This window comes from Varanus komodoensis, unplaced genomic scaffold, assembly GCF_004798865.1.
Source record: "Varanus komodoensis strain SLA01 unplaced genomic scaffold, ASM479886v1 scaffold44_3, whole genome shotgun sequence".
NCBI classification, from domain to species: Eukaryota; Metazoa; Chordata; class Lepidosauria; order Squamata; family Varanidae; genus Varanus; species Varanus komodoensis.
In genome coordinates, this window is record NW_025336010.1 from 2,915,243 (window position 1) to 2,940,039 (window position 24,797).

A 24,797-nucleotide genomic window follows, 5' to 3' on the forward strand; every position below is an offset into this window, starting at 1 on the left:
AACCTGGTCTGAAGTCGGACTGAAATGGGTCCAGATAATCAGTTTCATCCAGGAGTGGTTGGAGTTGTCCTGCCACCACCCACTCTAACACCTTGCCCAGGAACGGGATGTTGGCCACCGGTCTGTAATTGGCAGCCATCCATGGTTGCCCTCTGCTTTCAGTCAGTCAACCATGCCCTAATCCACCGGACAGTGCATTGGTCTATCCCAAAACTCCTCAGTTTCTCCACCAGGATATCATGGGGCACTTTGTCAAAGGCCTTGCTGAGATCCAGGTAAACCACATCCACTGCATCCCCTTGATCTAGCCACCTCGAAACCTTGTCATAGAATTCCACAAGGTTTGTCGGGCAGGACCTGTTCTTGCAGAAGCTGTGTTGTGTGGCTGTCAGCCTCCCTTCCCTATCTAGCATCACTAGATCTCTCGCTATTATGAGCCTTTCCATTGTCTTTCCTACAATGGACGTAAGGCTAACAGGCCTGTAATTCCCCATGTCCCTTCTACTACCCTTTTTGAAAATTGGGACCACTGATGCCACCCACTTGAACCTTTCTCCCCGAGGCCTCAAAAATGGAGGCGGGCGTGAGAGGACCCCCGCCACCCCTGAAGGTATGTGAGGTCTTATTCCAGCCCACGTATCTGGGGGATCTTAAATGGCTTTACCGGGAGGCTAAAACTGGCTAATAGCTTAACTGAAAGGATGAAGGCAAGCGAGCAAACATCGGAACACATTTCTTCCATCTTCTCTGGTCAAGAGAGGCCCAGGGGTAAGGCGAGAGAGGCCCAGTCACGGCGTGGTGCAGCTGCGAGGGAGAACTGGGCCAGGCAAGCTGGGTCTGTTCTCAGGTCTGCCACCGGCTTCAGAAGAGGCACAGGGTTCTCTCACTCTGTTGCGCAAAGCAAAGCGTTTGCAGCTCCAGGATCTACCTGCACCCGGGTTCGCAAGCACCGTGCTCCCGGGGAGATGCAGCCTCCTTGCCTGGAGAGCTGGAAGGCCAGGAGTGCAATGCAACAGCGGGAAATTAAAAGCCAAGCTCTGTATGCATTTTGCTGTCACTTGCAGAGAGGTGAAAGCATTGCCGTGATCCATCAGAGAAACACTTACGGAGCAATAGCAGTGTGTGCCCATGTGTGCAGCAGCTGGGGGGCGGGGTACTCATCCTCCTAGCAGAGCAAAGAAAGGACATTGCAGGTCTGGCTGCAGGACAAAATCCAGCGGGGGAGCCAGCAAGCGATGCCGGCAGCAGCTCTTTCGGGGCTGCTGTCAAACGCCTCTCCACAGGCCTCAGTGGTGTGACCCTCGCAGCACCCTGGCCGTCAGCTCCTCCTGCCCCTCATTCCGGCTCTCACTCACTGGCTTGGCAGGCGGGGAACCCAGGGCAAGCGGCCGGGGCTTCCGCTGCTTCTCCACCGCCACTGCCTCGCGAGCGCGGAGGGCAGCCAAACGCAGGCAGCTGGGCCTCACCGGTGGGCCCCCGCTGGGTCGCTGCTCCTCACCCGGGGCCCAGTTATGTCTGCTCTTACGGGAATGCGGGTGGTGCCGCGTGTTAAGCCGTTGAACTGCTGGGCTGCTCATCAGAAAGTCAACAGTTCGAATCCACCCAGGAGGGTGAGCATCCTGCCTTGTCCAAGCTCTTCCCTACCTAGCAATTTATGCCAATGTGAGTAGATTAAAAGGTACCACTTTGGTGGGGAAAGTAGCAGTGTTGTGTGTGTGTGGGGGGGCATGTTTACACAAATTCACTTTTGTGCTAATACGTATTAGAACAAGAGAAACAAAAGTTTTGTATCTACACAAAGCCCTGTCAGTGAGCAGATAGGCAGCTGACCATCTGTGAAAAATGGATGGAATAAATTTCACAAAACTGATACCCCTTTAGTTAGTTTAGTTTCACACCCCTGTTGTTGACATTCCTAGCGACACACAACAAAAAATACTGATGTACCAAAAATCCATTTTGACCCATTTCAAGTTACACTTGCTCTGTTTGCAACCCCAAAAGGGGGAACACAATTTTCAGGAAAAACAGGTACATTCTTGAGTCTGAGATCACGTTCAAAAGCATGTTCACTAGTCAAATATGCATTTGAAAATGTGCACTTTTAAAATACTTATTTTATGCTTTACTCTACGGGGTGAAATGTGCGCGTGTTCTCCACAAAATGTGCACCAAAATTGCACTTCCCCGTTGGAACAAGAAGCAACAAGAGCAGCCATTAGCAGAAGGAGCCAGGTGGTCCAAGCTTCAAGGTGGAGCTTGGAGAATCTTAATGAGCATCATTAATTTTTCTGCCTTTACAGGCGTCCAGCGTCATAAGCACAGCAGCACCGAATGAGGCGCTTCTGCTGCAACCAGCAAGGCTGCCTGTCCTTTCCTGTCCTTTCCCCTCCTGTACAATTAGCAGAGACCGGAATTGATCTGTGAACGTTATCAATTGGCAACTCTTTGTAGCGCTAATGAATGAGCCACAGAGGGAACATATTGATCACTTTGCAAATTTAGCTTTTGTTTGATATCTTCACGTGGCAGCACATTTTCCCGGGGGCACACGCACCACTGAGCTGTCCCTGTTTCTGTGCAGTGTGCGGAGGGATGGGGGGCCTGCAGGGTTCTTTTCTAATCTGACTAGTGTTCAATTAAAGCCAACTGCTGTGATCAAACTATTGGCATTTTAATTTTTGAAATTAAAGAACATTGGATCTCTAATGTCAAGAGATGTAAGTCTGAGCAAGGGTGCACTTTGGAGCAAAATCCATGGGCTGACTTTTTGTTCAGCTCTGAGGTCAGCAGATGATTTGACATTTCCAAAAATGTCTTTGCTGATGGGTTCCTTTCTTACTCTTCTCTTTCAGGACAAGATTTCCTGCCACCAGGTTTCTCATTTTTGCACTAGCAAAGGACAGGCAAGCACAAGGCTGTAAGTCCCACTGGCCCATCTTTGCACACACAAATGACCAGCTTTCCCTGAACTTGCTGGTTGATTCAACAGGGCAAACCTTCCAAGACCTCACAGCTGCAAATAAGGACATGCCTTCCCAATTTGCATGCCACGCGTCACTCTGTGGCCCATTATGGCATGCCCAGTGCCAGCCCAGGGCACCTGACTGCCTGCCAGAGGGCCCAAGCAGGACCCGTCCACCTCCCAAACTCACTCCTGAACCGGAAGGCAAGTGTCCTTTGGTTTCTGGCATTCGTGAAATGCAACAGTGAAGGCCTCTTCTCAGAAATGGCAGCTGTTAGGGGAAAGAATGTGCAAAACGTTAGAGGAGACTACTTGCAAAATGCCTGTCACTGGGGAAATTGTGTACAGAAATGCAGACTTCTCGAATGAATGCTGAAACAAACCCCCCCCCCCGGAAAATACAAATATTGCAGGAAGGGAAAGAGAGACCTCTGTCCTGGTGAGCCGAAGCAACATTTTAAGCAGTTAAAACCTGAAGAAAAGAGCCACCCGGATGGGCCTTCACTCAAACCACTCTGCAGTGAGGCCATCAGTGCCCGTCCCCCGCTCTCGGGGCAATCCTGGGAGCTTCCCTCACGGCCCCCGCCAAGAACGTCCCAGGATTTCCCCTCTCATCCTCCGGAGGAATGCGATGGGACCGGCGGCCGGGCCTGGCCCGGCACTAGCAGAGCGAATCTGTGGATGTGCATGCTCCGTGTGGCCAGAGGCTTGGTGGGGGGGGGGGAGCGCGTGCAGGACCCTCTGGCCTCCCCCTTGGTCTCAGCCCTCACCCCTGGGGCTGGCTGGCTTCGCGGGCTTCCAGCTCCTGGCCACTGAATGCCTCGGCAGAGCAGGAGGTGCCGGGGACGATGCAGCCCCCCACTCAGAACTGAGACAAAGCCCCAGCATCCAGTCTCAGGGAAACCCATTTCCCCCCAGCTGCAGGTCCTCAGAGTCAGCAGGCCCTCAGTTGGAAGACCGCCGCCGAGCCAGGGCCTCCTCCCCGTGGGGGTGACTCCTGCTGCAGGGAGCTGCTTGTGGCCGGGTTTGCCCAACGCAGGCAGCCACTGTGCGGGGGGGAAAGGTCACTTGTCGTGTCAGGTGGACCTGTCGTGGCAGCTGACTATTTGGACTTCGCGTGCTTGTCAACCACAACAAGACACAACAGCCCGCTCCGGGGTTTCTCTGCATCGCAATTGCTTGTTGGTTCACGGAATCCGGACCACGTGGCCCATCGTGACAGAAAGCAGAGGACAAGGGGGCTCCTTGGGGAAGCTGGCGGATGCTACGCTTGGCCATCAGCTGGTGGCACAGTGGGGCTGAACTTTGCCCTGGCCCCTCTGCCCTCCTGCCCCAGAGATCTTCTCCGGGGCAGGAGCTGGGCTGCCCAGCCGCTGGCTCCACATCCTGCTCACCTCTAAGAGGCTTCCTCCCAGCCGGTTGCTGCTGCTGCTTCTCACAGAGTCACCAGCCAAGGGCGCCCCTTCTGCCTGAGCATGGATGGGGTGCCCCCTCCAGACCCCCCCCCCCATCCTCTTTGCTGTGCTTCAGGAAAGCCGTTTGGCAGCCACACTGAGCTGGACTGGCTCTCGCGGCAGCAGCTACTGGAGAGAAGCGCCCCTTTCCTCCCCCAGCTTCCCCTGGACATTGTCTGGTGCAAGCAGCAAGGAGCCGCTGGGAACAGGCGGAGAGCAGCGCTGGGGAGTCCAGCTGTCAGGCGGCCTGTGGCTGTGCGGGACTTCAGGGTCGGGTTGGGATGCATGGTGGGCCTGCCGTGAGCGGAGCCGGCTGAAGCCGGGGGTCAGACTAGATGGCCCTGGAGACCCCTTCTGACTCGCTCTCTTTCTCTGTTTCTATTTCTTTAGTCCCCACCTGTGTTTTTCCATCCTGGGCACTGAAGGCAGCTAACATGACCCTCCTCCGCCTCCTCTCCATCTTCTCCCCACAACAGCAACCCTGTGAGGTCGGTTGGGCTGAGAGCCTGTGAGTGGCCTGAGGTCACCCAGTTGGCTCCATGGCTGAGCAGGGCCTGGAGCCCAGATCTCCTGAGTCCCAGTCCCGCCCCCATCGCCACTACGCCACACCCGCCTCCCCCGTTACATCCTCCCTCCAGCACGCGTGGCCTTTCTCCTGGGCTTGAGGAAGTGAGCTGCGCCAAGAGGAAGCCTGCGAAAGGAAAGCCGTGCAGCCGACAGCCTGCTTCCTCGTCAGGTGCGGCAGCCGCTACACGTGGGGCAGGAGGGGCAGGCTGGGAGCCCGTCCGGGACGCTGCGTCTGACACAGGAGGGGGACGCCGCTCACAGAGCGCAGGGCCCCATTCCTAGCAAGTGCTCCGTGAACTGTGGGCACGTGCACTGGGGACCCCGGCATCCGGACAGCCGAGCCCCACACGTCCTCGCTTTAGGGCGAGCCGCCACGCGAGCAGCCCTGCCCAGTGCGCCCCCAGTGGCTGTCCCGGGCGGCCCCCCTGCTACAGCTGCAGCCACGGCCGCCACCGTGCGTCGCGTCTTCTTCGCTCCGCTTGGGCAGGAGGCACAGTCAGAAGGATCACTGGAACACTCCATCACATTAAACACGCATTTTATTTCCTAAATGTATGCTTAATGTTGACTGGCTCATACTTCATACATTATGTTGTCATTCATCTCAGGACTTTTGACTAGTTAGACTGCTCATGCAGAAGTAAACCCATCATACTCAAAGTTTTGACTGCTGCTAAGTTTTAACGCACTTGGAAGCAATAACGAGAAGTATTATGGCCACATTTAATGTACTCTGGATCAGCTGGGCAGTTTCTAGGGGAGGCATCTAACATGCATAAAGAACTGTCTATATGAATCCTGGGGCCATATTTTAAACTCACAGCCCTCCATCACACAGATGAAGTTGGAAGATCATATTCCCAATTTTTCCAAAGGGCTGAAACAACATATATATTTCTATAAAGCCCCCGGATGCTACAGCTCTTTTAACATATTTTTCCCATTATGCTTTTCAGAGATGCCGAGATTTCTCTCCCACTAGAAGAGTAAATCATCCTTGTGTCATAAATGCAAAGCAACCAAGTCAATTGTTTTGCAGGGCTGCTTTCAATGCATTATGAGGCCAATAACTCAGAACACAGTGAAATTTCCTTCTCGGTAAATTCACTTTACTGGTTCTCACTTGTTCTACCCCTGTGCAACGTAAGCACATTTCTACTAGTGGAAGCAAGCCATAAAATAAAAAAGCAGAGCCAGTCTCTCCCAGGGTGGGAATCTGTGCAGATGATATTCCTGCAATGGCAGCCAGGACAGGGGTGTAATCGGTTGGTTCTAGTCCTGAAGGGAAGACCGGATCCATCCTTCTGCAATCCGCGTCGGGCATGCCCTGGGGAACCTTCGCACAGCCCAGAGGTCTCCCAGCTGAGCTAGAGCACTCTTCGCATGGCCAGAGCCTACCGCGCACCCCAGCACCAGTGAGCGATGTTCCCCAGCTGCCCCGCGGTTCTGACTGTACTAAGCACACTTAGCGCAGTCCCCGGAGGAATCAGCTTCCAGGAATGCGGAGAGGAGACCTCAGAGTTGAACAACGGATGGTTTATTGGCACAAGATGCTTCCAGTCTGTTGACTCTTCCGTCAAAAAATGACCCACAGTATCTTCCATGTTACCTCATCTCTACATCTTTATTTGTGGTTCACTCCCAACTTCTCCCTGGTTCATGCTGGTTTTGGACAGACTGGGAAACCGTCTGGATACAGTGAGTCTACTGCCCATTTTGCAGGACGCTCCCTGAAAGCCAGAGCTGCGTTTCCAGCTCAGAATCCAGATCATGCAGCACTTTCCCACTTACCCAGCTGGAGGGTGGAGAGGCTGCTGCATGAATGAATTAAAGGCCACATTTGGGCACTTTTCTGGACTACGGTGACCTTCCTTCATACAATTTATCCTCTGAAGCTTACTAGAGAGTCCAGAGCATCCAGGGACCTGCATGTCTGACACTCGTACTAATGACTGCGTGATCAATCATCTTATTTGTCAGAAGCACAACCAGGCTGGAACAAATAGCATTGAAAAAGTAACAGCAACACAACAGAAATTGGCAGGGCGGATACGCAAACTGCTCTCAGCAAACAGCTTGGACCCAAGGCCCCGACCTCCCTAATATCGCCTTCATTGTGCAGCCCTTCTGGAAGCAGGCTGCTATCCATTCCCCGGCACAGCGAAGTTGTGGTCTGTTGCGCAACAGGCTATCCGGAGGTTGTATGGAGGAGAGTTTGTAATGAAGAAGACCAAAGGGCCATGCACAGGAGGCAAAGAGAAGGCGAGGAGGCGCATCTCACATATCCCTGGCACACACAGACCCATTCACAGCCTGACTATCTCACCCCTGGCCAGAGACTGAAGCTGCACTCCTGAGAAAGCCGTCCTGGGGAGAAAGCGGTTCCAGGGCTTCTTGATCAAGATTCCCCAGGTTCACTGCTTCCAGACTGCACGTGGACGTGGGCGTTATCTGCAGCGGGAGCCCCGCGCTGCCAGACTTGCCGTGCAATTCATGGACCAGCCAGGTGTGCTTCTGACAGCATGCATGCGTTTGAAAAACGTGCAGGAACAAGTGTGTGCTTCTGAAAAATGTGCATGGCTCTGCTTATTTATAATTGGAGGAAAAGGTGCACATTTCAAAGGATGATTCAACTGAACTGTACCTGGGGGGTTTTACACAGATTTGCACATTAGCACAAGTGTGTGTGATCACTGATTTGCACAAGTGGAATGAAATTCTCGTGCATCCCTAAGAGGGATCCCATTCTGTCATGAGAGCATGTAAGATGTTTACTACCCATGAAAGCACGGGCAGGACTGACTGTGCTAAGCCCGTATATTCTTAGAGCATCTTCCTCCTGAGCACCTGAAGACAGCTGACTCTTCTGCGGAGGACAGTGCAGGCTGGGCGGAGAGCGTGGCTGTGAGACCCACTGCCCTCCACACAGGCTGCCCAAGGCCTCGGCCTGCTGCATGGGAAGGCCAGCAGCTACGAGCAGCCTCCGTGTCTCCATCACACACTGGCCTGCCCTGAATCTCCTGCTCGTCCAACCTGGCTTGGCCTCTGCAGCCCCTGTTGTTAATCCACCCCCGCAGCCAGGATAGCATTCTGCAGTCCTCCACTCAGAGCTAATGGAGAAAGTCCTTGAAACCTCTTCAGTGCTGTGCTGCTTTTAGTCCTTGGTTTTGGGCTTGTATTTTATGTTTTTAAAATTTTGTACACTACCCAGAGAATGTTGGCTCTTGGGTGGATTAAAAGTACACTAACTAAATAAAGTAACGAAGTTGCCCATTGCTATTCCAGATTGATTGACTGACTGACTGACTGATTGATTGATTACAAAAATTGAGGACTTTCCCTCTTTCCTGCTCCTCTCTTCTTCTGTGCCTTTCCTTCTCCCTCAGTTCTCCTCAGTCCTCTGAATTCTCTGGTCTTTGTTTGCAGCTCACTTCTGCCTGTCCACTTGAGTTGTGTGGACTCCCCCAGCCTCTTCTCTTGCCTAAAGAAGGCCCACAAGTGAACCTGGTTCATTCCCAAAGCCAATGTGAGGGTCTTGAGTCTTAGACACACAGAAACATAGCACATCAGAAGGGGTCTCCTGGGCCATCCAGTCTGACCCCCGGCACAAGCCAGTTCTGCTCATATAACGTCCCACATGTGGGTGTCTTGGCGTCTTTGGCAGCAAAGTCAAGACTCTGCTAGTCGTGACATTTGCTGCAGCAGTGCAGGGGGAGGGGGGGAGGAAGGGGGTGTCCGTTCTCTTCCTGCTGCAATCATTGTCGTCCTGTGTGCACCATGAGCAAAGGGAGAGGTGGGGAGAGCTTTTAGGACCTCATGGAGAAGAGGCAGAAGGAGGCCAGGAACCCTTCTCCAGAATGGATCGTGCACTGATCCCAGCCAGGGAGCCATTTAAAGCAGGGCTATGGAAGTCCAGCACCTGAGCCGGCTCCAGAAACCTGCTGGGAGTGGTCCCGCTGTAAGAGGTTTATGAAGTTCTTAAAAGCTCTTACCTGTTCTGAGGTGCCATTTCAAGAACCCCAGAAATCTTGATACTTAAAAATCACTCCTAACTATAGCAGGGCTTGGCACTGAACTTTTCCTTGTAAGGACATGTATCCTCTTCACCTTTTTGATTTACAATCTAATATCCAATATATTATATGTGTGTTATATATAAGCCAATTCAGTACTAAAACATTAACTAGGATGCATTTAAAATTACCTCCCACTTGATTGTGTCCTAAATCACTCATGTCCTGATGTTTGCACATGCTGGTTACTCTATCCCAAAAATTACAGAAATTGATGTTGGAATTCTCTGAGGTGCAGTTCTTGAACCTCGTCCCCTTGGTGGCTTGCACTAGCCACCGCAAAGCTGCAGCCCACTGCTGCACTGGAGCAGCTCCTTTCCGTGAGGCCGGGCTGCCAGCCAGCAACTCCCCGCTTGCTTTTCAGCCTGAGACAGGCATGATTGGGCACTGCTGCTGAACAACAGCTCTGGTTTTTCTCTGGGCATTTTCCGGTCCTTTTCCACTCCAGGGAGAAGGCTTATCTGCTTCCCAAGTTTTGCACGCCACTTTAGATGAATCTCTTGATATCCTTTGCAATGTGTTTATGATGCTGGTGAGATCTCTCAGGTCCAACTTCCCTCTTTTGCTCAAGAGGTTTCAGATGTTCTGCTGCAGTTGTTCCCTTTTGTTATTATGCTCATGGTGAGAAGAGCAGGGGCACTCATCCTGATATCTTTGAGATTTTGATGGTACAGAATAACTTTAGGCTTTGAAGCTTCATTCTCTCGCTTCCAAACACAGCTTGCCTGCCTCTTTTCAAATGGAATTTTGGCTCCTGCAGCTTTGGCTGCAAGTTCAACCAGCACTTTTCTTGTACCGCACAGCAGCAGATCTTGTGGGGATGTCATCTCCTTCTACAGCATTTCCCGTCCGGCGTGAATGGCCCCAATGTTTTGCTACGAATGAGTCAGGATCATTCCAAACGGCTTCTGCTGGCCCACAAGGCAGTGGGCAGGTTTGCGTGGCAGGCCCTGGTGGCACCTAGAGCAGCATGCTCTGCCACGTGGCCCAAGACCATCAGGGATGCCAGCCTGGGGCGCCTGCGGTTTCGGAGCACGGTGGTCTCTCTGTGGTGGCTGCTCCAGTTGTGCAACATGGGATTGAATTTCAGACGGGGTGGCTGATGGCATGCATGCCATCGTGGGAGGAGTGAGCAGGGGATGAGCAGCACACTAGCACAGAAACCACTCGGTCATCTGTCCGACTCACCGTGAAAAAATTATGTCCCATGGGAGCCACGATGTGTGGACCCAGGTGGTGGTTTTCCTTCCTTTTTTTAAGCCCTTCCTGATGAGACTGCTGAGAGCTCATTTCGGCATGCCTGCCATCCCCAGGAGACCTCGCCGTCTTCAGGCTCAGCTTTGATGAGACTTTTCCAAGATCCACCCTTTCTTCATATTAGGAACTAAAGAACTCAAGATTTAAAGCAGTGGACATGTGAGACACCGGAAGCACAGGTTTGTTCATCCAAGGGGTGGAGTGCACAGCTCTTCAAAGGCTGGGTTTGAATCTCTGCATAGTCCGCTGTGTCGGAGCTCCAGCAGAGCAGCCATCCCCCTTTCTCATGGGCTCCTCCACTCCAACCTGTCTGTGGCTGGCTGCAGCATCATGAACGAGCTGCGCCTGCTGAATCCAACCAGTACAGTTGGGCGAGGGTTTCATTTTTGCATGAATTGACTACAACAGCCCTGGCTGCTCCGTGTGACTGAGCTCTGTTGGGATGGGGGGGGGGAGTGGCCTGGCCGATCCTCCTTGACGTCTCGGTGGCCTTCGCTACCGTCAGCCACGGCGCCTTTCACTGGCAACTGTCCCAGCTGGTGGCGAGGGGCTGCCTTGCAGTGGTTCTGCTCCTACTTGGGTCGCCGGCTCCAGAAGACAGCGCCTGGGGAAATCTTGCTCGACCCCTTCAGTGCAGGATTCCGGGAGCATCCGTTTTGCCCCCCCCACCACCACCCATGCTTTTTAACATCGATAAGATCCCACCGAGTGCTCATCCAGAGTTCTGCATTGCATTGCTATCAATATGCTGAAGCCTTCAACCAGTTTGCTTCTTTTCCTCACCACCAGGTAAAGTTATGGGGATGCTGGACCCATTCCTGGTTGCAACCGTGGACTGGATGAGGCCCAGTAAACTAAGCCCAGTTCAGACAAGGACGAGAAGCCACTTGCAGGTTGTTCTTCTGGCAGGATGAGGGCGCCCACCTGTTCTGGAATGGGCTGCACTCCATCTGAAGGTTCAGAACTTTAGCTAGTGGCCCAGCTCTGCCCCTCGCTTAGCTAGGGACGACCTCGCTTCGGTTGTCGCTGCTCTGGAATCCTCCAGGCTCATCTTCTGCAATGCAACCTGTGCGGGCTTCCACTGGAGATGCTTCAGAAGCTGCAGCTTGTGCAAAATGCAGCACCAGGCTGGTAACAGGGAGGAGGTGTTCCAAACATATAACAGTCTGTAGCTTTCAGGGTGCTGGTTTCAGGGTGCTACTTAGGACTACGATACCTGCTGGAGCACCTCTCCCGTGTGACCCAGCCCATATACTTCCTCCATCAGATCAGGCGTTCTTCCAGGTGCTTCCTCTGAGGGAGCCTTGGGAAGTGCATGAAGAAGGCCTTCTTAGTGGCGACTTCCAACTGGAGAACAATTTCCCCAGCAAGATCCAGCTACTGCCATCATTATTTCCTTTTCAGCACCAGGGAAAGACTTTCCCCTTTTCTTTGACACTTAACAGTGTGTGATGTGGGTTTTCACTTGGCCCTGCAGCTTCTCCTTGTCGACTTTCACGTGTGCATGTGTTTGCATGAGGCCAGCTTGTATGTAAATGAGCGTGTCGATACTGTATTTTTAAGAATTCATTTTTGCAAACTCCCCTGAGAGCTTTGGTTATTATGTCATAGCACATGAGGGTTTCTGGTGTTTCTGAGTATTTCTCAAGTTCTTTTCCCAAAAGGTTGTCATTCTGGCAGTTTTTTTAAGCAGGCGCGGCAGATAAATAATTTCTCGTTCCACTTCCCACCCCCACCCCCCACAGTTGCACTCCAGACTCTTCTGGTGGCTGTAAACTTCCACGAGGCTGCCAGGCTTTCCTTCCCCTTGTCCTGCTTTGCAAAGATTTTACTGGTTCACCACTGAGTGACTGAGATGTCTGTGCTTTCTTTTTATACCACCCCAAAAGGCAACAGTAAATTTCTGCACTTTAATGGTTCATGGTAACCAGGGGTATTTCCTATTTTCTGGAACACGTCCCTGGTAGTCTATGCCAGTTTTGCTCTTGGGACAACCCTAAGTGGCTTCTTTGAAAATAAAACCAAGCTATATAGATATAGAGGGATAGATAGAGATAGAAACATAGAAACAGAGTGAGTCAGAAGGGGTCTCCCGGGCCATCTAGTCTGACCTCCGGCACCAGCCGGCTCCGCTCACGACATGCCCATCATGTGGACGTCCAGCCTATCCTTGAACACCTGCACCAATGGGGCCTCAACGACCTCCCATGGAAGCCCATTCCACACCCTCGGGGTCCTAACCGTCAAGAAGTGCTTCCGGGCATCCAGATTGAACCTTAGTTCCCTGAGCTTGGCACCGTTGGAGTGTGTCCTGCCTTCCTGTGCAGGGAAGAACAGGTCTCTTCCCACCTCCTCTGACACCCCCTCACGTACCTGTATGTTGCCAACATCCCCTCTGAGTCTCCTCTTCTCCAGGCTGAAGAGACCCAGTTCCCTCAGTCTCGCCTCATACGGCATCCCCTGCAAACCGGCCACCAACCTTGTGGCCCTTCGCTGCACTGGCTCCAACCTGGCTATATCCTTTCTGTAATGAGGGGCCCAAAACTGAACACATTACTCCAGTTGTGGGCGCACCAGAGTCGTGTAGAGTGGCAGTAATACCTCTCTGGCTCTAGAAGCCACACTTCTGGCTATGCAACCAAGGGTGGCGTTCGCCCTCTTGGCCACCGCGTCGCACGGCTGACTCATGTTCAGCCTGCAGTCAACCAGCACCCCGAGGTCCCTTTCACCAGAGAAAGATAGGAAGAGAGAGAGAGAGAGAGAGAGAGAGAGAGAGAGAGAGAGAGAGAGAGAGAGAGAGAGAGAGAGAGAGAACTGAAGCATTAAAATAATAGCTTGATTAAAAGTAAAACTTCTCTGATAATGAAACACTTAAACGTTTAATGATGACTAGGAAAATAAAATATAACTTGAAGCAAGTCTTCAAAAGATGCCTAAAGCATGTGGAGAGGGCAGCTGTGGGCCTGGGCGGGGAGGGCACACCTGTGTTTCAGGGCCATCCCGAAAGGGCTCCCTAGCGAACCAGGCTGCTGTCTGGAAGGGCGCTGTGGGTTGAGCCCTGCGGGCCTCCATTGGAGAAAGAGGCTGCCTGGTTCCCTCCCGGATCCTCGTCTCCTCAGCTTCCCCCCTCCACTTCCCCACATTGCAGGAGTCCAGGACACAGGAAGAACCTAAGTTGCCAAAGGCTTCCAGTCATCCTTTCTTGGCCATGGGGTGCTCTAGGAAACTATGCTTCCCAGGGCCCCAAATGCCTGGGACGCTGCGGAGAAGAGCCAGCTACAGGTGAAGTCGCCTACGAGGACCAGTTCAAGGGGAAGGGAACTGTTGGAAGGGCAGCACCTGGTTGAAGTGCTGATCGATCGGGGTTCCTGGGACATTGCACAATGCTGATACCCAAGAAGGCTCCCAATTGGCAGGAATGCTCAGGATCCATTCAATGAACCTGTGGCTGAATGCACTGATGAGAGCACTGCGCAAGGGAGATTGGGTTGGCCCCGTGCCAGGCTGCTGCTCCTCGCACTCGCGAGTTGCTCGCCCTTGCACTGCAAGCGCTTCCTGGATCTGATGGGGCCTCCAAGCGCATGTGAAATGGCGAGGGGAGCTTTGATCTTCACGGAGCTCTCAGGAGGTATCCCCATGCTCCATTTCTGCACACAAAGGAGTGCTCGCTTGCGCTCTCTCGCTCGCTCGCTCGCTCTCACACACGCACACAGACACACAGATTAGAGATTGAGAGAGAAAAGGAGAGCTCTGCTTGGCCATGAATTTCTAGCACACCTCATGGGAGCACTTCTGCATTTTGCTGACTTCCATTTACGAGCCTGAAAATGCAGCACCGACGGGGCAGGTGGCTCAAAGAGCTGACACAGGTAAGTGCTCGTAATGAGTCAAGCACAGGCCTTCTTCCTAACAATGCTCAGTGGAACATGCCAAGGCATCCAATTAGGGGGACTGGAGCGGGGGGAGATCTGCATTGTCTTAGCAGAAGGATTCCGCCTGCAATGAAAGGAGGGGAGCCAAACAAGCCAGAGCTTCTTGGGGAGGACAAGGCTGGGTGTTTCCTCAAGCGCCAAAGTGGTCAAGAGAAAATAAATATTTCTCTCAACTCTTAAACGCGCTGTGACTCTCGCCTCTGTTTATGAGCAGTTTTGCTCGGGCTTCAGAGAGCAAGCATGGTCCCATTCCAAACTGGAAACTCGAGGCAGCCGCTCACTGCAAGGTTAATTGTGCCACTCGGATCTAGTGAGTTGGGTAGGATTCGATCCTGGGGGATTTTTCCCCAGCTCACTTTTGCTGCCGACACAGAATCATAGAAGAGTGGAGTTGGAAGAGGCCGGGAAGGTCGTCGGGTCCCATCACTCGCTCAGGGCCGCCAGTTAAAGCACCCCTGACAGAGGGCTGTCCACCTTCCTCTTGAAGCAGGTGGAAAGCCCCCCCCCCGGGTTTTTGGTGCCATTGCCGTACTGCCCCACAGGCAGGAAGCTCTTCCTGGGCAGCCGAGCCCGCGACCCCATGTCCTGCACCCTGGGATGAGACGCAGGGCCCGTGAGGGAGGCTGAGGCAGGCAGCCCTGGGCCTCTCGGGCTTCCTTCCCTGCACTCTGGGCCAGCACCCATGTGGGAGGGGCTTTGGAAACCTGAAGCCCAAACCTAGGGATGCGCAAGAACTTCATTTGTATTCACCGACCACACAAACATATTCTGTTTGCATTCCCAAAATATGAACACCGGCAGCAGCATATCCCCATTTAGAAATGTGCACTGGCATTTTCACAATCAATCATGCGGATATTTTTAAAAAGACAAAAATGCATATTTTTCTAAGCTGAAAATGTGATTTTTTTTTGCAACCAAAAAAGAAGACGCTTACATTCAGGACTGCAAACAAAGTGAAATGAGTTTTGAGGAGGATAACTTCAGGAAGCTGAGGCATCCTGTCTTTGCTCCTCCCTGTCCAGAACAGCTCAAGATCTACCATTTCTAAACATTACCGAAGTGGGCCACAGCTTCTTCTTGCCCTCATGGCTTCCCAGGCCAGAGTCCGATTTCTGTTCACGCGAGAACATCCTGAATGAGAAACTTTCCCTTGCCATAGCCCAGTGCCCGGCAGCGGCAGGATCTGTGTCTAGGAAGAAATAGGTTCCTACAAATGGATTTCCCCTTGTTTCCATAAGTCTTCACATTAAGAAAAATCTACCTAAGGGGAGAAAAACCTTCAATTATTTGTTGTAACTGCCATCATTTGTGTTTCGGGATGGATAAAGCACCACAATTTTTTCCACCTTGACTCTGCAGATTTCATTCCATTTTCCTCTCACAGCCATCAACTCCATCTGTAATGAGTGAATATGGGGATTCCCTTTTTAAAATTACTTTACATGGTGTTAGTTTACACACATTTTTTTGGGGGGGGCTGAGATTTGAAGATAACCTGTGAAAATAATACTTAAAATGTAACTGACAGTGGTGTTCAAATAGCACACGATCGCACGTCCATGAAGTAGCCGTGCCTGCCCTTGTAAGTTTATCCCCTCCACACACACAACCTCATTTAGCCCGGCAAAGCCACTTCCCGTACTTATCAGAGGACCTGTCAGTTTCAGTCTCCACTCTGGCTCTTCCCAAGGAAAGAGCAGTGAGATGCTGTGTGTTAGCAGAAGAAGAAACCTGGGGAAATGAATTGTCTTTCTTGAGCTCCGAACAGCTTCGACTCTCGCTGCTGGCTAGGACTACATAGAAACATAGAAACAGAGTGAGTCAGAAGGGGGCTTCCCGGGCCATCTAGTCTGACCCCTGGCTCCAGCCGGCACCGCTCACGACATGCCCACCATGTGCATGTCCAGCCTATCCTTGCACCGATGGGGCCTCACCCACCTCCTGGGGAAGCCCATTCCACACCCTCTCGGTCCTGACTGTCAGGAAGTGCTTCCTGGCATCCAAACAGTACCTTGGCTCCCTGAACTTTACTCCCTTGGAGCGTGTCCTGCCTTCCTCTGCAGGGGAGAACAGGTCTCTCCCCACCTCCTCTGACACCCCCTCACGTACCTGTATGTTGCCAACAGATCCCCTCGGAGTCTCTTCTTCTCCAGGCTGAAGAGACCCAGTTCCCTCAGTCTCGCCTCATACGGCATCCCCTGCAAACCGGCCACCAACCTTGTGGCCCTACGCTGCACTGACTCCAACCTGGCTACATCCTTTCTGTAATGAGGGGCCCAAAACTGAACACAATACTCCAGTTACGGGCGCACCAGAGTCGTATAGATTGGTAGTAATACGTCTCTTGATCTAGTAGCCACACTTCTGGCTATGCAACCAAGGGTGGCGTTCGCCCTCTTGACCACCGCGTCACACGGCTGACTCATGTTTAGCCTGCAGTCAACCAGCACCCCGAGGTCCCTTTCACAAGTGCTGCTCTCCAGCCACTTGTCCCCTAACCTGCACTTAAGACACTACAAGCGGAACCTCTCCTGTCAGAAGGCAGGGCTATACTGCAACATCTTGTTGCAGCTCCTCTGTGCAAAAGCTCTCTCTAATAGACAGCAGGGAATGCATCGTTTCATGGTGCTTCCCTTCATGCTGATTCCATCGCAGACTTTCCTTTATTAGTCCAGAACCTGCCATTAATAGATGTCTTTTGAAGTTCCTGTATTTTGATGGAAGGAGCCAAAAACCCCTCTCTCCACACTTCAGAATTTTACGCATTGTGGGTTCATCAAGTTTTCCGTTTCCTTCTCCCGAAACAAAATGCCTTCCTTTGCAGAAAATGTATGAAGTCCTTTCATCATTTCAGTTGCCCTTTTCTAGTTCTATGATGTCCTTTTTCGTAGACTTTCCTTCCTAAGGTCAGGAGAAACATTTACAAGGATGCCAGAAGGTTCAGTGTTTCAGGTGTGGAGCTTGTGCCATCACCAAGGCCAATAAATCTGGATTAGGTCTGACCTTCCTTGAGTGATGGAAAAACCAAGACCATTCATCGGTGAGATGGGTTTCCTTTCAGTGACCAGCAAATCCATGGAAAGGAGAGGGGCAGAGCACCTGGGGGTTAATGCTATTTGGACGCCTTCCATGGAGATCCACTCGAATTCTGCCCATGAAAACCAAACAAACAGCTTCCTCTAGGACCGTTTGGTTGCGTAAGAATCACGAAGCTTCATTTCTGAGCTTTGCATGCCTTTGAACATCATTTCCACATAAAAGTCCCCCGGAGTCTCAGTCTTTTGTAGGCCAGCGAATCCCAAGATGGGCTGGCGCTCATGAGGTGGGTGAGATTGGTGGATACTTGGACATGAAGAGTTAAATATCAGGAGAATGCAGATGGTAAGTCTTGTCTATGCATGATGTAACGCTTAAATGAAATAGGGCCTGACAGTTTTAATTGTTCAATTAATCAGCTCAGAGCGGAATCCCAGCCAGTACAGTTCGGATCCTCCTCGCTTCCGGGGGGGCTAAATGATTTGGCAGGTACAGATACAGACTGTGGGGCTGCACGGGTCCCTGTCAAAAGCAGCCAACCAACCCTGCTGACCCCCGTTTTGCAAGACCGCCTCTGTTTCGGCAGAGGGGGTCTTGGGAAGGGTGCAGGACGCTGAGGCCTGCCAGGTCCTGCGACGCAGAGTGAGGGATCTCGCTGGGAAGAGAGTGATGCACAAGCCGCCCCCTTTCCAAGAAGAGATAATTTTGCAGCCCGGCCTTCGCACGACAGCCCACCGTTTGACAGCTCTCAAGGAAGCGCAAAGTGTGCACCTGTGCAAGACTGACACACATACTTCGTGCGACTTACAACTGTGGAAACCGGCAGAATCCCCCGAGACAAGTGGCAGGACTCCACTGGGCTGCTATGAAGCAGAACGGCCGGCCTGACGCAGCCTGCACCGCAGGAAGGACGCCCTGCGCAAATCCTCCCCAGACAGCCCGCCTCTTGCTTATTTCGTCCTCTTTTCCATTCCAGGAAAGGTATCACCGGGCTTTTAGCTGTCCACCGCCTGGCTGTGGCTTGTGCACAAACGTCCCCTTGGCATTCCCATCCTCTTTGCAAGACTTGTGTACGTGCCGGGAGGGAGAGGATGGGAGGTCGCTGGCTTCTCCACAGGAGTGGAAGTTCTCTGGCAGTGTCCAGCCGTCTGGGCTTCTCCATTTTCTTCCTAAAAAAAACCTGCCACAGCAAATGCAACAGGGTGGACACGCCCCGGGGCCTCAGGCTCTCCTCCTCCTCCTTGCAAGCAGGGAAGGCCCTTTGATGGCTGAAGTTCACCAAGGGTTTTTGGCCAGAAGAAATGCAGAGCCCACCTTCCCCATCGTGCGCCCCTTGTCCTTGCCGGGATGCCCATCGCCGTCCATCTTTGGAGGGTTATAAACAGCAACATGGATCAGGTGACTAATGACCTGAAAGCACTTCGTACACAGAGAAGCACCGAGGGATCATTCATTGTAAAAAATACTTTTCTGAGGAGCACCATCAGCATGGAGGGAAGGAAGGAAGCACAGCAGCTCCGCGTCGCAGCCTGCCCACTTAATTTGTGGCAGAGCAGCTTCCTAGAAGCATCTTTCTTCTGCTATTCCTGAGTGCGGTTGGCAGGAGAGTTTTCCTTTCTATTGATTCTAAATCTTTACAGAATTATTCACAAAGTGGTTATTATTCATCTTTGTTTGCAAATGGAAATGTTTCTGTATGAGGCTAAGCAGAAAGGCAAATTTGTTTTTAAACAGACATTTCTGCATTGGCAGCCTGGAAGAAAAACCATGCAGATCCCCTGGGCTTTGAATGAAATGGAATCGCTCTCCTGTCGGTGCCTCCTGGGGCTGCAGAGCCGGTGGATGCAGGCAGCGTGCCCGCCTTGACAGGCTCAGAGAGCCGGCCTTCCCTGCCGGAGCCCAAGCACAGGGCCCGCATCCGCCATGGCCTGGAGGGCCGGCTGGTGCTGGGCTCCTGCGCCACTGCACTCCCGCTGCCCATGAGTAGCAGTTCTGGAGCTCTGCTCAGGGGGCAAAGCTCCAGGACACTCTGCTGGGCACGGGGCCTTCCACCACCCGCACCCTGCCGCACACGGGCGTCCGCATGGCCTCCGACTGCCTCTGGGGAGCTGCGGGAAACAGCCTTTCCCCAGCAAGAGCAGTGGCCACAGCTGTCTGCCCGTGCTGCAGCTTGGCCTGGAATGGGCAACCAGGGAGGGCGTCTCTGCTCCTGGAGGATGTGAAAACTGCTCGGGTTTCTTGATCTGGACCATCACAGCAGCCTGCATCTGGGGACTGTCCTAGAGGCCTGGCTATGGAGACGCTCATCACAAGAGTCTGTACCTCAGAATCACAGACTCATAGAACAGGAGAGCTGGGAGGGGCCGTGAAGGCCCTCGGGTCCCACCCCTGCTGGAGCAGGACACCACGTCGCACCACCCCGCTCAGGTGGCTGCCCGCTCTTGCCTTGCATGCCTCCAGCGTGGGAGAGCCACCACCTCTCCAGGCAGCTGGTTCCCCTGCCGTGTTGCTCTGAGCAATCTTCTTGACCTTCCTCTTTGTGGCAGCCTTTGAAGTACTTATGGAGGGATATCATGTCCCCGCTCAGCCTTCTCTTCTCAAGGCTGAACATGCCCAGTTCTCCCAGTTTCTCCTCAGAGGGCCATGTTTCCAAATCCTGGATCATTTTTGCTGCCCTCCGCGGGACCCTTTCCAATTTACCTGCATCTTTCTGAAATATTGAGATCAATTTGTTGCCTTCAATTTTACCATTTTAATTTTAAAACAATCGCTGTACTTCTTTTTTAAATGCCAGCATGAGATTTATTTATTTATTATTTATTAAAACATTTTTATGCCGCCCCATTTGCCGAAGCCTCGGGGCAGCTTACAACAATAAATAAAAGTAATTATAATATAAATTACAATAAATATAAACATTAAAAATCCAAAAATACAATATAAAATAAGCCACCCTGGCCAGATAAGATCAAATAATACTAACAGTTAAAATGCTGCTTAAATAAAAAGATGATACCTTATACAGGTCGCATGGTTTATCCATCGAGCTCACGAGTGTTTTCTCAGGTTAAGAGCAGCTCTCTGAAGTCCTCCCACGTGTGGCCTGTTCCCTTCTTAATTGACTGAAAATGCCTGGGATCAAACCTGAGCCCTTCAGTGGGCAGAGGAGGTTCCCTGACACGGCACCTCGGTCCCTCCTCCCAAAAGGCACTTTGAAGCAGGAGACTGCAGCCAGTCAGCCGTTTACAACCAGGGTTGGGACAAACCTGTCCTGCTCTTGTGCTCAGCCTGTTCTTAGAAGACACGCTGAGCCAAGAGTCAGTCCACGAACACTCGCAGGATGAGGGCCGCACCACTAGCCACCTTCTTCCACGTGAAAGCTGCTGCAGCCGGGCTGGAGGAGGGACGCCGCTTCGGCCACCGTCCCGTGGTGCCGAGGCAGCGCTGCACACGTGGCGTGAAAAGGGCCGGCGCTTGTAAGGCACTCGGGGCTCGCCTCCTGAGACCACCCAGGCTCAGGACGGCAGCAAGTCTGGGGAGCCAAGCCCAGGGAATCCAGTGGATTAGTGGATTGCTCATGCCCCGCATTACAGCCATAGGTCTGAGCAAGAATGTTCCTTATTAAAAAAAAAAAAAAAACACGTTTTTCCCCTGCAGTGGAGAAGAGGATGCATTCCAATGGAGCAAAGTTCAGGGAACAAAGATTTAGGGGGGGTGCCAGGCAGTGCTTCCTGACACTTAGGACCCCTAGGATATGGAATGGGCTTCCATGGGAGGTGGTGGAGGCCCCACCAGTGAGGGTGTTTAAGGACAGGCTGGACATGCACATGGAGGGTACGTCATGAGCGGAGCTGGCTGGGGGTCAGACTAGATGGCCCGGGAGACCCCTTCTGACTCGCTCTGTTTCTATGTTCTTGTTTCAGTTCTAAAAGGACCGAGGGGGGGGGGCTCTCCCCTGCGAGGGGATTCTACAACTCGGAGGTCACTGCAGAGCAAGCCCTGCTCCCTCCTGCTGCTGAGTGAGCGGGGGGCAGGGGGGCGGGGGGGAACCAGGCTGGCCACGTCCTCACTGCACAAGGGGGAGCTCGAGGCTGGGGTGCCCAGGCAGCTCACTCCAGGCCGCGGGGGGCTGGGGGGCCCCGGGAGCCCCTAGCTGGCACCTCGCTCTTCCTCCAGCAACACCTCGGTTTCAGCTGCTCCCCTCCTTCTAGGATCCCCGCCTTTGCGAAGTGTGAGAGCCAGAACAGCATCGAAGAGGGACAAAGGCTGCGTTCTGGTCTAGGAACAGGCACCCAAATTCATAATTTCCTGGTGGGGGAGGCCCAGTCCTGGAAAAGCACAGGCAGACGAGGGCAGCGAGGGTGATCCACGGACCGGAGACAAAGCCCTGTGAGGAGAGACGGAAACCCTGAGGGGAGACGGACGGCCTTTTCCGGCACTTGAAAGGCTGCCGCACGCAGGAGAGAGAGGCAGCCCGAGGCCTCACTTCCATAAAGCGAGGTCAAGGGGGGAGGGGGGTTCGGGGGGACGGAGGCGGGCGTCTTCTGCCGGGACAGGTACCTGAGCGAGGATGGGCCCTTGCAGAGGTCCAAGTCTCTGCACAGGTCGCAGTTCCTGCAGATCGTCTCTGGGAGGACGTGGGAGCGGCAGGGATCCCGGAACTGGGCCTTCTCTGAGGATTCGCCTGCATCAATTAGGTGGAGCAGGTCCCTCTTCAGCTTGCTCACCTGGTTGGTGATGTTCTTGGGCTGAACATCAGGAGGAACTTCCTGACTGTCGGAGCAGTACAAAAATGAACCCATGATCGAGGGAGGTGGTGGGCTTCCCCACCCTGGAGGCATTCAAGATGCGGCTGGACAGCCATCTGAGAAGGATGGTGGAACTTGGTGTCCTGCGTGGAGCAGGGGTTCTTGGCCCCTTCCTGGCCCCTTCCATCTCCACTGTTCCATGATGCCATGAGCGGGAGGTGTTCTCCTCCTCACCTGGATGAGGTTTCTGTGATGGTGAGCAGGTGGAGGGGAATGTGAGGCTCCTGATCAGAGGACTGCTGAATTCTTCCTGGGAGGCCCCTCCCTTTAGCAGCTTCATGGTGAGCTGTCATGTGAACATAAGTAACAGCTTTACATTGACTGGGTTCAGAAAACACAAAAAGCTAAGATGTGTGTTGTTGCTGTTGTTTACTATTGTGGGTCTGTTGTGTTGCCTGAACACAGTCATGATATTTCAACTATGGTAACTTTGGTCTTTAGAAACCATAGTAATAAACAATGGTTTGTTCAATGGTTTCTCTGTACCACCATGGCTTGTCATGTTGTCTGAAGCCAGGATCGTCGTTTCCGTAGTCCTGGTATGCAACTACCATAGAGTCCTTTGGAAAGAGTGGCAGCTGCAGAAGCCACTCCAGCCATCTAGGCTCTATGTGTGGACCCATGAGGAAGACGCAGGTGACACAGGCAGGGAGCAGTGCATCTTGGGATTTAGTTTCAGGCACAATGGCTGATGGGATGTATGGCAGCGGAGGGAGGGAGGGCTGAGCAGGGAAGATGGAAACCATGATAACACAGAAACCACTCAATTGTTTGTCAGGGAGAGCATAGTGAAAACCACCAACCATGGCAACTTGTGGGAACGCAGCCGCTGAGTCAAGCCATCTGGTGCAGTATTGTCATCACTGACTACCAGGGTTTCCGGAAGGATCCTTTCCCAGCCCTGCCTGGAGATGGCAGGGAGTGGGCCAGGGACCCCCCGCGCTTGGGCCCTGAGTGATGGTCATGGCAGTACCGACGGCATGTCCCCATGCCCTGCTTGCCAGCTCCTTGCACGGGGCGGACCTTTGGTCTGGTTTTGCGGGACTGCTCTTCTGTCCTCGTTTCAGCTCCATGTACCATACTTGAGGATTTGCCGTTTCTGCTAAAGCTGGCTGCTACAATCCTCCGGGTGTGCACCTGAGAGGACCCACTTGGCTGGAAACTTTAATAAAGTGTATCCAACAAAGTCTTTCACTTTACCCTGAAGGAAAGAGGGGAAGTGGTGTTTGTTTATCCAGTTAATCTGTTTAACTTAATTCCCTATGCAGCCCATATCTAAACATGTTGGCATTTAGTCAGGGAGGGGGAAAACCCTATCAGATAAAACTATCACTCTTCAGAGGTTGTTAACCTTCTGTGTGTTTTGGAAGGAAATCAGTCTCCAGTCAAACAAAAGGAAATAGCAAACACTTCATAATTTATAATACCATCCTGGGTTCTCACATGATAGACTCTGGAAATGTGAGGTAATTTCAAGGTGTTTGGACAGTGCAATGAGATATTGTTGTTCCGTAGCATTGTCCTTCTCTTATGTGTATCTAGCAGAATTGGTTCCAGTCAGAAGAAAAAGTCATAAATAGTTGGTCACTCCCTCACTGTTCCCAGATGACCTCTACCATTTTCACAGAGGTGTCCTCTCTCACAGCCCTTTTCGGCACGGGGAGCAAAGGAACTGGAACCGGAGGCAAGTGCTTCTGTAGTTTGGCTGGCAGGATGAATATAACAAAACGAAACGAAACGAAACATAACCAGGTGCCGCTGCCTCAGTCCTGGGATGTGGGGGAAATCCACTGCGGAGCTGAATGACGACAAACTGAACCTGCAGCTTCTGCAGTAAAGCCACTTTTCCTTAGTCACACAGATTCACTGTTGTTCTTGTTTCATTTTTCAGAATGTATGCAAATCTAGTCATATTAAAATATATAAAGAGAAAGAATAATCAGCCGAGAATGTGCATTTCCTCTTGGCCAAAGTCCACTTTAGGGGGATTTGAACTTTTCCAGAATTGCATGCTTCACAAGTACAGGGGCAATCAAACACACGTTCAGGAAACGGAAAGCAAAATCTAACGCTGTCAAGGAGTGGGCAAAGGCAGGGAAGGCTTCTGAGCATCTGCAAAATGCAGACAGACCAGATGCAACAGAGCGTGCATGTCCTGGCCCCGCCTGGTCTGAGCCAATCAAGATCTTAGCCTGGTTTTAGTGCTCAGTGAGCGAAATCTTCCATCCTCCCTGCCACTTTGAAGGGGGGCAAACCTGTCCCCACCCCAGCGCCTCCGAACTGATGACGCAGCTCTGACCGCTGGTTTCCTGGCCATGTACAGTTGGTGTAACTGGCGTTGGTTCTTGAGGGTCTCTTGCAGAAAGCATTCTTTGCCCAGGATCTCCTTTCCTGCTCCCAGAGTCTTCTGCAGCTGGATCCTCTGGCACATGGTACCTGTTTCCTGTCACTGACAGAAAACTTCCAGTTTTGGCTCAGGCAAAATGTGGAAATACCACGGTGAGTTCAAATTATGGAAGGAATTTTGAGGAAAGCTTTGAGATTGGGATGGTGATGGTCAGGAGCACTCCTCAAATTTTAGCAAACACACTTTTGTATAAATGAAACATGCCATCTCAGCTGTTCGATACTTCATCAAAACGTTTAATTATAAAAAAGTTACCATCTGTGAAATGGTATCCAGCAATACATAATGGTATCAT